Below are 12,729 nucleotides of genomic sequence, written 5' to 3'. Positions count from 1 at the left end.
AACGCCGGCCATCACAACCGCAGGAAGCGACATCATTGCTGAGGGCATCGTGCAAAAATCTGAATATACTGAGCTGGTTTTCACGGCAGCTGCAGTAGCAGCAAAAAGCACAGTGACTGCAACAAGTAAGCATGGAGACTGCGGCAGAAGGTACGGTGACTATGACAGTAAGCAAAGCCACTGCAACAGAAGGTACGGTGACTGCAACAGAAGGTATGGTGACTGCAACAGAAGGTATGGTGACTGCAGCAGAAGGTATGGTGACTATGACAGTAAGCACAGCCACTGCAGCAGAAGATATGGTGACGATGACAGTAAGCACAGCCACTGCAGCAGAAGGTATGGTGACTACGACAGTAAGCACAGCCACTGCAACAGAAGGTATGGTGACTGCAACAGAAGGTATAGTGACGATGACAGTAAGCACAGCCACTGCAGCAGAAGGTATGGTGACTACGACAGTAAGCACAGCCACTGCAGCAGAAGGTATGGTGACTGCAGCAGAAGGTATGGTGACTGCAGTAGAAGGTATGGTGACAATGACAGTAAGCACAGCCACTGCAGCAGAAGGTATGGTGACTATGACAGTAAGCACAGCCACTGCAGCAGAAGGTATGGTGACTATGACAGTAAGCACAGCCACTGCAGCAGAAGGTATGGTGACTATGACAGTAAGCACAGCCACTGCAGCAGAAGGTATGGTGACTATGACAGTAAGCACAGCCACTGCAGCAGAAGGTATGGTGACTATGACAGTAAGCACAGCCACTGCAGCAGAAGGTACGGTGACTGCAGCAGAAGGTACGGTGACTATGACAGTAAGCACAGCCACTGCAGCAGAAGGTATGGTGACTATGACAGTAAGCACAGCCACTGCAGCAGAAGGTACGGTGACTGCAGCAGAAGGTACGGTGACTATGACAGTAAGCACAGCCACTGCAGCAGAAGGTCCAGTGACTGCAGCAGAAGGTACAGTGACTACGACAGTAAGCACAGCCACTGCAGCAGAAGGTACGGTGACTGCAGCAGAAGGTACGGTGACTATGACAGTAAGCACAGCCACTGCAGCAGAAGGTATGGTGACTATGACAGTAAGCACAGCCACTGCAGCAGAAGGCACGGTGACTGCAGCAGAAGGTACGGTGACTATGACAGTAAGCACAGCCACTGCAGCAGAAGGTACGGTGACTGCAGCAGAAGGTACGGTGACTATGACAGTAAGCACAGCCACTGCAGCAGAAGGTATGGTGACTATGACAGTAAGCACAGCCACTGCAGCAGAAGGTCCAGTGACTGCAGCAGAAGGTACAGTGACTACGACAGTAAGCACAGCCACTGCAGCAGAAGGTACGGTGACTGCAGCAGAAGGTACGGTGACTATGACAGTAAGCACAGCCACTGCAGCAGAAGGTCCCGTGACTGCATCAGAAGGTACGGTGACGATGACAGTAAGCACAGCCACTGCAGCAGAAGGTATGGTGACTGCAGCAGAAGGTATGGTGACTATGACAGTAAGCACAGCCACTGCAGCAGGAGGTATGGTGACTATGACAGTCAGCACAGCCACTGCAGCAGAAGGTATGGTGACTATGACAGTAAGCACAGCCACTGCAGCAGAAGGTACGGTGACTGCAGCAGAGGGTACGGTGACTATGACAGTAAGCACAGCCACTGCAGCAGAAGGTACGGTGACTGCAGCAGAAGGTATGGTGACTGCAGCAGAAGGTATGGTGACTATGACAGTAAGCACAGCCACTGCAGCAGAAGGTACGGTGACTGCAGCAGAAGGTACGGTGACTATGACAGTAAGCACAGCCACTGCAGCAGAAGGTATGGTGACTTTGACAGTAAGCACAGCCACTGCAGCAGAAGGTACGGTGACTGCAGCAGAGGGTACGGTGACTATGACAGTAAGCACAGCCACTGCAGCAGAAGGTACGGTGACTGCAGCAGAAGGTACTGTGACTATGACAGTAAGCACAGCCTCTGCAGCAGAAGGTACGGTGACTGCAGCAGAAGGTACGGTGACTATGGCAGTAAGCACAGCCACTGCAGCAGAAGGTATGGTGATTATGACAGTAAACACAGCCACTGCTGCAGAAGGTATGGTGACTACAACAGTAAGCATAGCCACTGCAGCAGAAGGTATGGTGACTACGACAGTAAGCACAGCCACTGCAGCAGAAGGTATGTTGACTACGACAGTAAGCACAGCCACTGCAGCAGAAGGTACGGTGACTGCAACAGACGGTCCGGTGACTGCAGCAGAAGGTATGGTGACTACGACAGTAAAGACAGCTACTGCAGCAGAAGGTATGGTGACTACAACAGTAAGCACAGCCACTGCAGCAGAAGGTATGGTGACGATGACAGTAAGCACAGCCACTGCAGCAGAAGGTATGGTGACTACGACAGTAAGCACAGCCACTGCAGCAGAAGGTATGGTGACTACGACAGTAAGCACAGCCACTGCAGCAGAAGGTATGGTGACTATGACAGTAAGCACAGCCACTGCAGCAGAAGGTATGGTGACGATGACAGTAAGCACAGCCACTGCAGCAGAAGGTATGGTGACTATGACAGTAAGCACAGCCACTGCAGCAGAAGGTATGGTGACTACGACAGTAAGCACAGCCACTGCAGCAGAAGGTACGGTGACTGCAGCAGAAGGTACGGTGACTATGACAGTAAGCACAGCCACTGCAGCAGAAGGTACGGTGACTGCAGCAGAAGGTATGGTGACTATGACAGTAAGCACAGCCTCTGCAGCAGAAGATATGGTGACTATGACATTAAGCACAGCCACTGCAGCAGAAGATATGGTGACTACGACAGTAAGCACAGCCACTGCAGCAGAAGGAATGGTGACTATGACAGTAAGCACAGCCACTGCAGCAGAAGGTCTAGTGACTGCAGCAGAAGGTATGGTGACTGCGACAGTGGGTGCGGTAATTGGGGTAGGGTGCAAGGAGACTGCAGCAGACGGTATGTTGACTGCAACAGTAAGCATGGTTACTGCAGTAGGGTGCGCAAAGACTAGGAGACTGCAGCATGGTGATTGCAGCAGAAGGTATGGTGACTGTGACAGTGGGTGCGGTGACTGAGTATGCATGAAGACTGCAGCGGAGGGTACGGCAACTGCAGCAGAAGGTAAGCTGACTGCGACAGGGGGTGCGGTAACTGTGGTAGTGTGCATAGAGACTATAGCAGACGTCACGGAGATTGCAGCGGCAGGTACAGCAACTGCAGCGGAAGCGGAAAGTACGGTGACTGCAATCGGATGCACAGAAACTGCAGCAGATGGCATGGAGACTGCAGTGGAGGGCACGTTAATTTCAGCAGAGGCTGTGAAGGCACCATAGGTTCATAAAAATGCAAAATGTAGACATCCGAGAGGTCACACCACAATGGGTCATGCTTCCTCTTTTACTGATAGCAAATGTCATGTCAAAGATGATATAGACACCAATAACAAGGTCCTCTATGATGGCGGTGTCTGAGTAAAGGCGATGCACAAACAATGTGGGCATAACTCCACATCCCAAATGGTACTATTGCCTAAGAAACTGGACAGACAATGGCGCTTTACCAACGTTATGTTATTCAATGTGCCAGAGCCTGTCAAAGTAGGTGGAGTGGAATGCATTGAAGATGACCTCAACTTCCTCACCTGATGCTTTATAGCAATGATGTCAGGAAATGAGAGAATGGAGTTTAAGGGGGCCTCCAGACTTGGGAAGCATCCGACAATCTTGGGTCTCAGGCCAAGGCCTCTGAAGGTTGGTTGTACTAAACACAAATGCCAAGCATGATCTACTTCTGAGCCGGGCCAGTCGCCTTCGAGGTATCCCGGTCAGTCCACAACCAGATCTGATGGTTGAGGAGAGACTAAAACAAAAGGAGCGCATTAGGCAGCTTAAGGAACATTCATAAAACGAGGCAGGCCTCATGATCCGTGGACTGGAGATAACTCAGAAGCCGAGTCCATGGAAGCAGCGATGATGACTCAATGCGGTTGGCAAATGCGCCCCGGAAGATCACTGTAACTACCCCAATGCACGTAGTCTGTTTCACAAAATGGATGAGCTGCGAACGTTGGTTACTTAATGCAACCCAGATGTGTTAGGTGTTCCAGAAACATGGCTAACTGATGACATCAATGATACAGAGGTAGCCATTCCTGGCTAATACATGATTCACAGGGAGCATACAGCCCAGGCTCAGGGTGGTGGTGTTATACTCTCCAGTATATAGCCTAGCATGCATATCTGCAGCGTGTTAGGCTCCCCACACCCATCGAGGATACCGAGACTCTTTGGTGTAACCTCAACATGTGGTGTACCTCAAAACTACTGAATGACATTGTGTATAAAGCCCCCAGGCAGCGCAGTTGAGAAGGACAGCAACGTTGAGAGGGAGTTGTTGAGCCGCATTGCCAATGTCCGTCACTTGCTGCTGATGGGTGACTTCAATGCCCCACATATCAATTGGGACCAGCTCATGGCAGATTCCTCCCAAAGCACTTCCTCCAATCGATTGTTAAATCTGGCAATTGAGGAGCTACTCCACCAGCATGTTGGGGAGCCAACTAGACATGCTACTGGGAACATGCCATCTCTCTTTGACTTTGTTTTCACCAAAGACGATTGTGATGTGGAGATGTACCCAAGTCTGCCACCATTGGGGAATTGTGACCATGCCTCGCTATCACAGACACAGGTCATATATGGTGCAGCCCTCAGACCCCAATTCGGCTGCCACAAGAATATCTGGAAGGCAGACTACCATGGTCATGTGCAGCAGGTAGTGTTTGGGACCTCAGCAAACGAGACACGATAGAGGTGTCGTGGGCATAGGTAAGAGAGTGCATCCATCACCTGATTGCAACATGTGCCCCATTACACAATGACAAACTGATCCGTCCCAGTTTACCGTGGATGTAAAGGAACCTGCTAAAACAGCTTATGGCAAAGAAAAAGAAATGGCGGTGTTAACGACTCACCAGAAACCCAGAAGACTACAGTCTTCAAGGCTGCACAAAGAGCTTTCAAGGCAAGCCTTCGAGAGGCACGGAAACAGCATGTAACTTACCTAGTGGAACAGGCTATAAAAGCCCCAAATAAACTCTGTGCCTACTTCGGAGGAAAATACAGCTCACGAGAGGGGTAGGTGCACTCAACGACCGAGGAACCTCACTCCTGACAGCCCAAGTCTTGCGAATCATTATTCCATGGTGTTCACACAGGAATATCCAGGTCTCTTTCCTGGTCTTACTATTTGCCAGCGGAGGGCGGACATTGATCACACTCTGCAAAAGGTCCTCCTCATGGAATGTGGAGTCGTAAGACAGTTGCAGGCCCTTGATCCCAACAAATCCCCTGACCCCGATTGTCTAGGTCCCAAAGATCGAAAAGGAACTGGCACCTGAGTTAGCGTCACTGCTGTGTTGGCTGTTCAACTTCTTGCTTGCCACTGGGAATCTCCCGAGGGACTGGAAAGGATGCGTATGTATTGGGCATCTTCAAAAAGGGTGACAAACAAGATCCGGCCAATTACCGGCCAGTCAGCCTTACTTCAGTGGTTATATTTATTCGTATGCAGCCTGTAGCTGCTTGGCTGCATCATTTTCTGGGGGCACAGATGTGCTGCTGATGCAATGTCCATGTTACCAGCACATTGGTCCTCATTCTGCTGACCTCAGAAGGATGACAGGCTGAGTCAACCCTACCTGCTGTTAATTCAACGGCCCAACAGGTGTTTGAACTCAAAACCCTGGGATCTTAAGCCAAGCACCTGAACCGTGAAGCTAACACCGGGCCAACTTCAGTGATGTGCAAGGCATTTGAGAACTTATTAAAGCAAGAACTCATGGCACACCTGGAAGGGCAGCACCAACTTGCTTATTTAGAAAGATTTATTTATTTAGAAATGATTTAGAAAGAAACACACCTTTTTATATTAGGTCCCACAGTTGACAGTGCATGTCAGAACAGAAACTCTGTCATGAAGTCGAAGGAACTGTCCGTAGAACTATGAGATAGAATTGTGAAGAGGCATAGATCCGGGGAAGGATATAAAACAACATCTTGAGTGTTGAAAGTTCCTAAGAGCACAATGAGCTCCATCATTAGGAAATGGAAAGAATATGAAACTACCCAGACTCTTTGTAGAACTGGCTGTCTGACCAAACTAAGTAACTGGGCAAGAAGGACCTTCGTCAGAGGTGACCAAGAACCCAATGACCATTCTGACAAAACTACAGAGTTCCTTGGCTGAGATGGGAGAACCTGCCGGAAGGACAACAGTCTCTGCAGCACTTCACAAATCAAGGATTTATGGGAAAGTGGCCAGACAGAAGCCACTCCTGAGAAAAAGCCATATGACAGCACACCTGGAGTTTGCAAAAAGGCATGTAAAAGAGTTCGAGAGCATGAGGTAAAATATTCTGTGGTCTGATGAGACAAAACTTGAACTCTTTGGCCTGAATGCAAAGCACTACATCTGGCGGAAACCGAGCATAGCTCATCACCCATCTAGCACCATCTCTACCGTGAAGCATGGCGGTGGCAGCATCATGCTATGGGGATGCTTTTCAGCAGCAGGGACTGGGAGACGTCTAAGGATAGAGGGAACAATGAATGGAACCAAATACAGGCAAATTATTGAAAAGAACCTGCTTCAGAGTGCAAAAGTCCGAAGACTGTGACGAAAATTTATGTTTCAACGGGACATTGACCTCAAGCATACAGCTAAAGCAACACGGGAACGGCTTCAGAACAAGAACGTGAAAGTCCCTTTGCCCAGCCAAAGCTGAGACTTGAATCCCATCGAGAATCTGTGGAAAGACTTGAAGATTGCTGTTTACCGACGCTCCCCATCCAACTTTACAGAGCTTGAGAAAATCTACAAGGAAGAATTGGGGAAAACCCCCAAATCCAGATGTGCAAAGCTGATACAGACATACCCAAGAATACTCGAAGCTGTAATCGCTGCCAAAGACACTTCTACAAGGAATTGACTCAGGGGTTGAATACTTATTGACGCAAGACATTTCAGATTTTCATTTTTGATTTGTAAAAATTCCTAAAAACATGTTTTCACTTTGTCATTATGGGGTATTTTGTGTGGATCGGTGACAAAAAAAAAATCTCAATTGAATCCATTTTAAATTCAGGATGTAACACAACAAAATGCGATAAAAGTCAAGGGGTGTGAACACCTTCTGAAGGCATTGTATCTGGTGTGGAATCAACACTGAAGGAAAAGTGCTTAGCTAATTTTAGCTCATCCACAATGTCCTGTTTTACCTGGTCAGCCATGAGTTTGATGAACTCTGCACGGATTGTCAATGATACATACCATGTAGTCCCAGGACCAGCATTCCCATACTTGTTAATGTGGTGGGCCAAATTGAGGCCCACGTCCATGCAGTACCGTTGGGTGTATACATCAACAGTTGACAGGGCAGCATCAGAGGAAGGTACTGATATACTTCCCTATAGGTTATCTGCACATGTTTTTTCTGTGTTCAGCGAAAGAATTTAATCAGAAACAGCACGTTCGTCGTCAGAGCCATCGGCGAAGACTGCACCCACTGGGGTATCAATTTCACCTTCATCAACAGGAGTCAAAGGCACAGTTACTTCATTTGAAGAAGTCTAAGTAGAAGCACTGTAACTGATGTAACTGCTGATACGAGGCAGCTTTGCTTCATTTTCATCCGTATCTGCTTTACGCCGATGTTTCTGAGTGCTGCTCAGATGGTTTTCATCATTTGTGTTACTAATTGTCCTCGAAACTAACTCTAACCCTCCCACTCTGCATGTGTGGTACTTCAGGGGTGAAAATTCACGGCCGCCCGGTCCCCAATGGCGCCTAACTTTTGTGCTGGGCGGGTACACAATACTGCCTAACCTGCCCGGCTGGCGAATCACCGGTGATTCCTGTTATTTTGTACGATTTGTACTAGCTTCTCTACTGGTTTTCTCAACTAGAACTACTATTTTTGTCCGCAGAAATCACCGGTAATTCGGCGGCGGCCATTTTGTCCGTTTTCATCTCGTTCCAAACAACGTGAGATTGCGCATCATGTGAGGGTTCGGAGGCATTTTCTCATTACATGCCCAGGTTGGTTAAATGAGTGAATTTGGGTGAATGAGTGAGTTTCATGGGTGAGGTGAGGTGAATGAGTGATTTTGATGAGGCTTTTGGGTTAATGAGTGAGTTAGATGAATGAGTGAGTTTGATGGGTGAGATTGGGTGAATGAGTGAGTTTGATGGGTGAGATTGGGTGAATGAGTGAGTTTGATGGGTGAGGTTCGGTGAATGAATGAGTTTGATGGGTGAGGTGAGGTGAATGAGTGAGTTTAATGAGTGAGGTACGATGAATGAGTGAGTTTGATGGGTGAGGTTGGGTTAACGAGTGAGTTTGATGGGTGAGGTTCGGTGAATGAGTGAGTTTGATGGGTGAGGTGAGGTGAATGAGTGATTTTGATGAGGATTTTGGGTTAATGAGTGAGTTAGATGAGTGAGGTTAGATGAATGAGTGAGTTTGATGGGTGAGATTGGGTGAATGAGTGAGTTTGATGGGTGAGGTTCGGTGAATGAGTGAGTTTGATGAGTGAGGTTAGATGAATGAGTGAGGTACGATGAATGAGTGAGTTTGATAAGTGAGGTTAGATGAATGAGTGAGTTTGATGAGTGAGGCTGGGTTAATGAGTGAATTTGATGGGTGAGGTTGGGTCAATGAGTGAGTTTGGAGGGTGGGCCTCGGTGAATGAGTGAGTTTGATGGGTGAGGTTGGGTTAATGAGTGAGTTTGATGGGTGAGGCACGGTGAATGACTGAGTTTGATGGGTGAGGTGAGGTGAATGAGTGATTTTGATGAGGCTTTTGGGTTAATGAGTGAGTTAGATGAGTGAGGTTAGATGAATGAGTGAGTTTGATGGGTGAGATTGGGTGAATAAGTGAGTTTGATGGGTGAGGTTCGGTGAATGAGTGAGTTTGATGAGTGAGGTTAGATGAATGAGTGAGTTTGATGAGTGAGGTACGATGAATGAGTGAGTTTGATGAGTGAGGTTAGATGAATGAGTGAGTTTGATGAGTGAGGTTGGGTTAATGAGTGAGTTTGATGGGTGAGGTTGGGTTAATGAGTGAGTTTGATGGGTGAGGCTCGGTGAATGAGTGAGTTTGATGGGTGAGGTTGGATGAATGAGTGAGTTTATATGTGATCTTGGGTGGACGAGTAGTACCCCCACCATTGTCCATCACCCACAACCCCCCCTCCACCCCAATCGTCCATCAGCCACAACCACCCCATCACCCACAAAATTCCCCCCCCCAGCACTAATCACAACCTCGTTCCCCCCCCATCACCCACACAAAAAAGGTCCCCCCCCACATCACCCACAACCTCCTCCTCCCTGCATCATCCCCCCACCCCACCCCACGCATCAAACTCACTCATCCACCCAACCTCCTCCATCAAACTCATTCTGCAAACCTCCTCCATTAAACTCACTCATCCAACCAACCTCACTCATCAAATTCACTCATCCAACCAACCTCATCCATCCAACCAACCTCACCCAACCAACCTCACCCAACCAACCTCATCCATCCAACTCACTCATCCAACCAACCTCACTCATCAAACTCACTCATGTGAGTATATTAAAAGTGTTTGATATCAAATTTGACTTTTGTCTTTATGTTATCGGGCCGGTAGAAATTCTGCTGGGCCAGTAACTTTTTTCTACTCACCGGCCCTGCTGGCTGGTGGGAAAAAAATGTTAATTTGCATCCCTGTACTGGAATTGGAACGTACACCATTAACAGTGCGGTGAAACGGTAGTATGTGTCAGGAAACGGTAGTATGTGTCAGGAAATGGTAGCATGTGTCAGGAAATGGTAGTATGTGTCAGGAAACGGTAGTATGTGTCAGGAAACGGTAGTATATGTCAGGAAACGGTAGTATGTGTCAGGAAACGGTAGCATGTGTCAGGAAATGGTAGTATGTGTCAGGAAATGGTAGCATGTGTCAGGAAATGGTAGTATGTGTCAGGAAATGGTAGTATGTGTCAGGAAACGGTAGTATGTGTCAGGAAATGGTAGTATGTGTCAGGAAACGGTAGTATGTGTCAGGAAACGGTAGCATGTGTCAGGAAATGGTAGTATGTGTCAGGAAATGGTAGCATGTGTCAGGAAATGGTAGTATGTGTCAGGAAATGGTAGTATGTGTCAGGAAACGGTAGTATGTGTCAGGAAATGGTAGTATGTGTCAGGAAACGGTAGTATGTGTCAGGAAACGGTAGCATGTGTCAGGAAATGGTAGTATGTGTCAGGAAATGGTAGCATGTGTCAGGAAATGGTAGTATGTGTCAGGAAATGGTAGTATGTGTCAGGAAACGGTAGTATGTGTCAGGAAATGGTAGTATGTGTCAGGAAATGGTAGTATGTGTCAGGAAATGGTAGTATGTGTCAGGAAATGGTAGTATGTGTCAGGAAATGGTAGTATGTGTCAGGAAATGGTAGTATGTGTCAGGAAATGGTAGTATGTGTCAGGAAATGGTAGTATGTGTCAGGAAATGGTAGCATGTGTCAGGAAATGGTAGTGTGTGTCAGGAAACGGTAGTATGTGTCAGGAAATGGTAGTATGTGTCAGGAAATGGTAGTATGTGTCAGGAAATGGTAGTATGTGTCAGGAAATGGTAGTATGTGTCAGGAAATGGTAGTATGTGTCAGGAAACGGTAGTATGTGTCAGGAAATGGTAGTATGTGTCAGGAAATGGTAGTATGTGTCAGGAAACGGTAGTATGTGTCAGGAAACGGTAGTATGTGTCAGGAAATGGTAGCATGTGTCAGGAAATGGTAGTATGTGTCAGGAAATGGTAGTATGTGTCAGGAAACGGTAGTATGTGTCAGGAAATGGTAGTATGTGTCAGGAAATGGAAGTATGAGTCAGGAAATGGTAGTATGTGTCAGGAAATGGTAGTATGTTTTTTTTTTTTAAAGGAGTAATAAATTATATACATACTCTTTATTGAAACGTATCATGATGTGTACACTTAAAAAAAAAACACAAGGACAAATGTGTCCAAGAGCCGCATCCTAAAGGTTTTGTCTTCACCAGAAGAACAAGAGGAAAAAAATAAAATAAAATAAAATAAAATAAAATAAAATAAAAAACAAACAACAACAACAACAACAACAACAACAACAACAACAACAACAACAACAACAACAACAACAACCAACTTCCGATATTTCATCACGTGCCGTCACGTCACGTCCGTCAAGGACGATCTTCGTTCATGACGAGAAAATCGTGTATTTACGAAATTACAATATATTAAATGGAATAATCTTTAAATAGTAACGTGAACTTTTCGAAACTTAAAAGCAAATGTCCGAATATATTTAAAAGTTCATGATAGACGCTCTCAAAAGGCACCCTCAATGCGAGGATGTGTACAGGTGTTTAGTATTTAAGGAGATCTGGATCGTGTATATAAAAGAGCCGAGTCCTAAAGGTTTTGTCAGACGACGACGACGACGACGACGACGACGACGACGACGACGACGACGACGACGACGACGACGACGACGACGACGACGACGACGACGACGACGACGACGACGACCCTTAGAGCCACGTCTCGCCTTGCGCAGGGCAGTACTTTTACTTCGTATCTTGACTACATTGGTATAAAAGTTAAAAATAATGTAACGTTGTGAGAACCGTCATGATCAAGCCTTGTTTCCCATGTAAAGTACCTTATTTCTGAAGATTAAACTGTGTCTGATGTCAATAATATCAATATTTAGAAAAATGCAACTGATGTTTACCACTGCCACCAGAAGTGGATGGAAGTTACTGTTTGTTTTCACCCCTATCTGTTTGTCTGCGAGCAAGATATCTCAAAAAGTGGTCAGATTTTGGCGAAATTTTGACAGGTTGGGAGTGTGACAGGAACAAGCCGATTCGATTTTGGTTAAGGTCCGGATGCAGATCCGGTCTATCAGTGAGATAACCAGAGAGTTGGTGTCAAAGCCACCCAATGCTCGCCTGTTTATACATTTATCGTTTTTAAAAGACGAGTCTAATTATATTTTTTATAAAGCATTGCAGTGAAGTCTGATCCAAATAATTTTAAAGCAATATATGTATTTGTATAGTGTGGTCGATAAAAACATTAGAAAAGAAATAACTTGCACCAAAAACTTTAACATTTTCATGCTCACGCTGACGCTGACGCTCACGCCAGGGGTATCGCTATAGCTCTCTGTTCTTCGAACAGGCGAGCTAAAATGTAAAATATTCAGCTTGGAGGGGGTATGCGCTCTACCCTCAAATGTTTTTCATTCATGATACAAGATTACCAGAAGGCCCTTCCAATCTGTTGGCCAACTGAAACAGCTTTGACTTCTCAAACTTCTCTTCACAACCCCAGCCAACTTTGCAAGAAAAATATTTCAATTGCTCATTAATTTTGTTCCAGGACCCGTATGTAAACTAAGAGGATCGAGCGTAGTTATGGCAAAAATCATATTGAAACGAGAACGGACACTCAGTAGAGCGCATACCCCTCGCCATGCTGAACAGTTCATGTTTTTCTATCCCACTGATAGGAAGAATCTGGATCTGGACCTGAACCAAAATGTAATGGACTTTGTCTTGTCACCTTACCAACACATCCACCTGGTTTTATCATCGTCATGCACAACGTTT

Source organism: Eptatretus burgeri, chromosome 12, assembly GCF_056783735.1.
Source record: "Eptatretus burgeri isolate ZD-2024b chromosome 12, Ebu_testis_v1, whole genome shotgun sequence".
Taxonomy (NCBI): domain Eukaryota; kingdom Metazoa; phylum Chordata; class Myxini; order Myxiniformes; family Myxinidae; genus Eptatretus; species Eptatretus burgeri.
The sequence above is the reverse complement of the archived record's forward strand: the minus strand, read 5'-3'. Positions refer to the sequence as shown.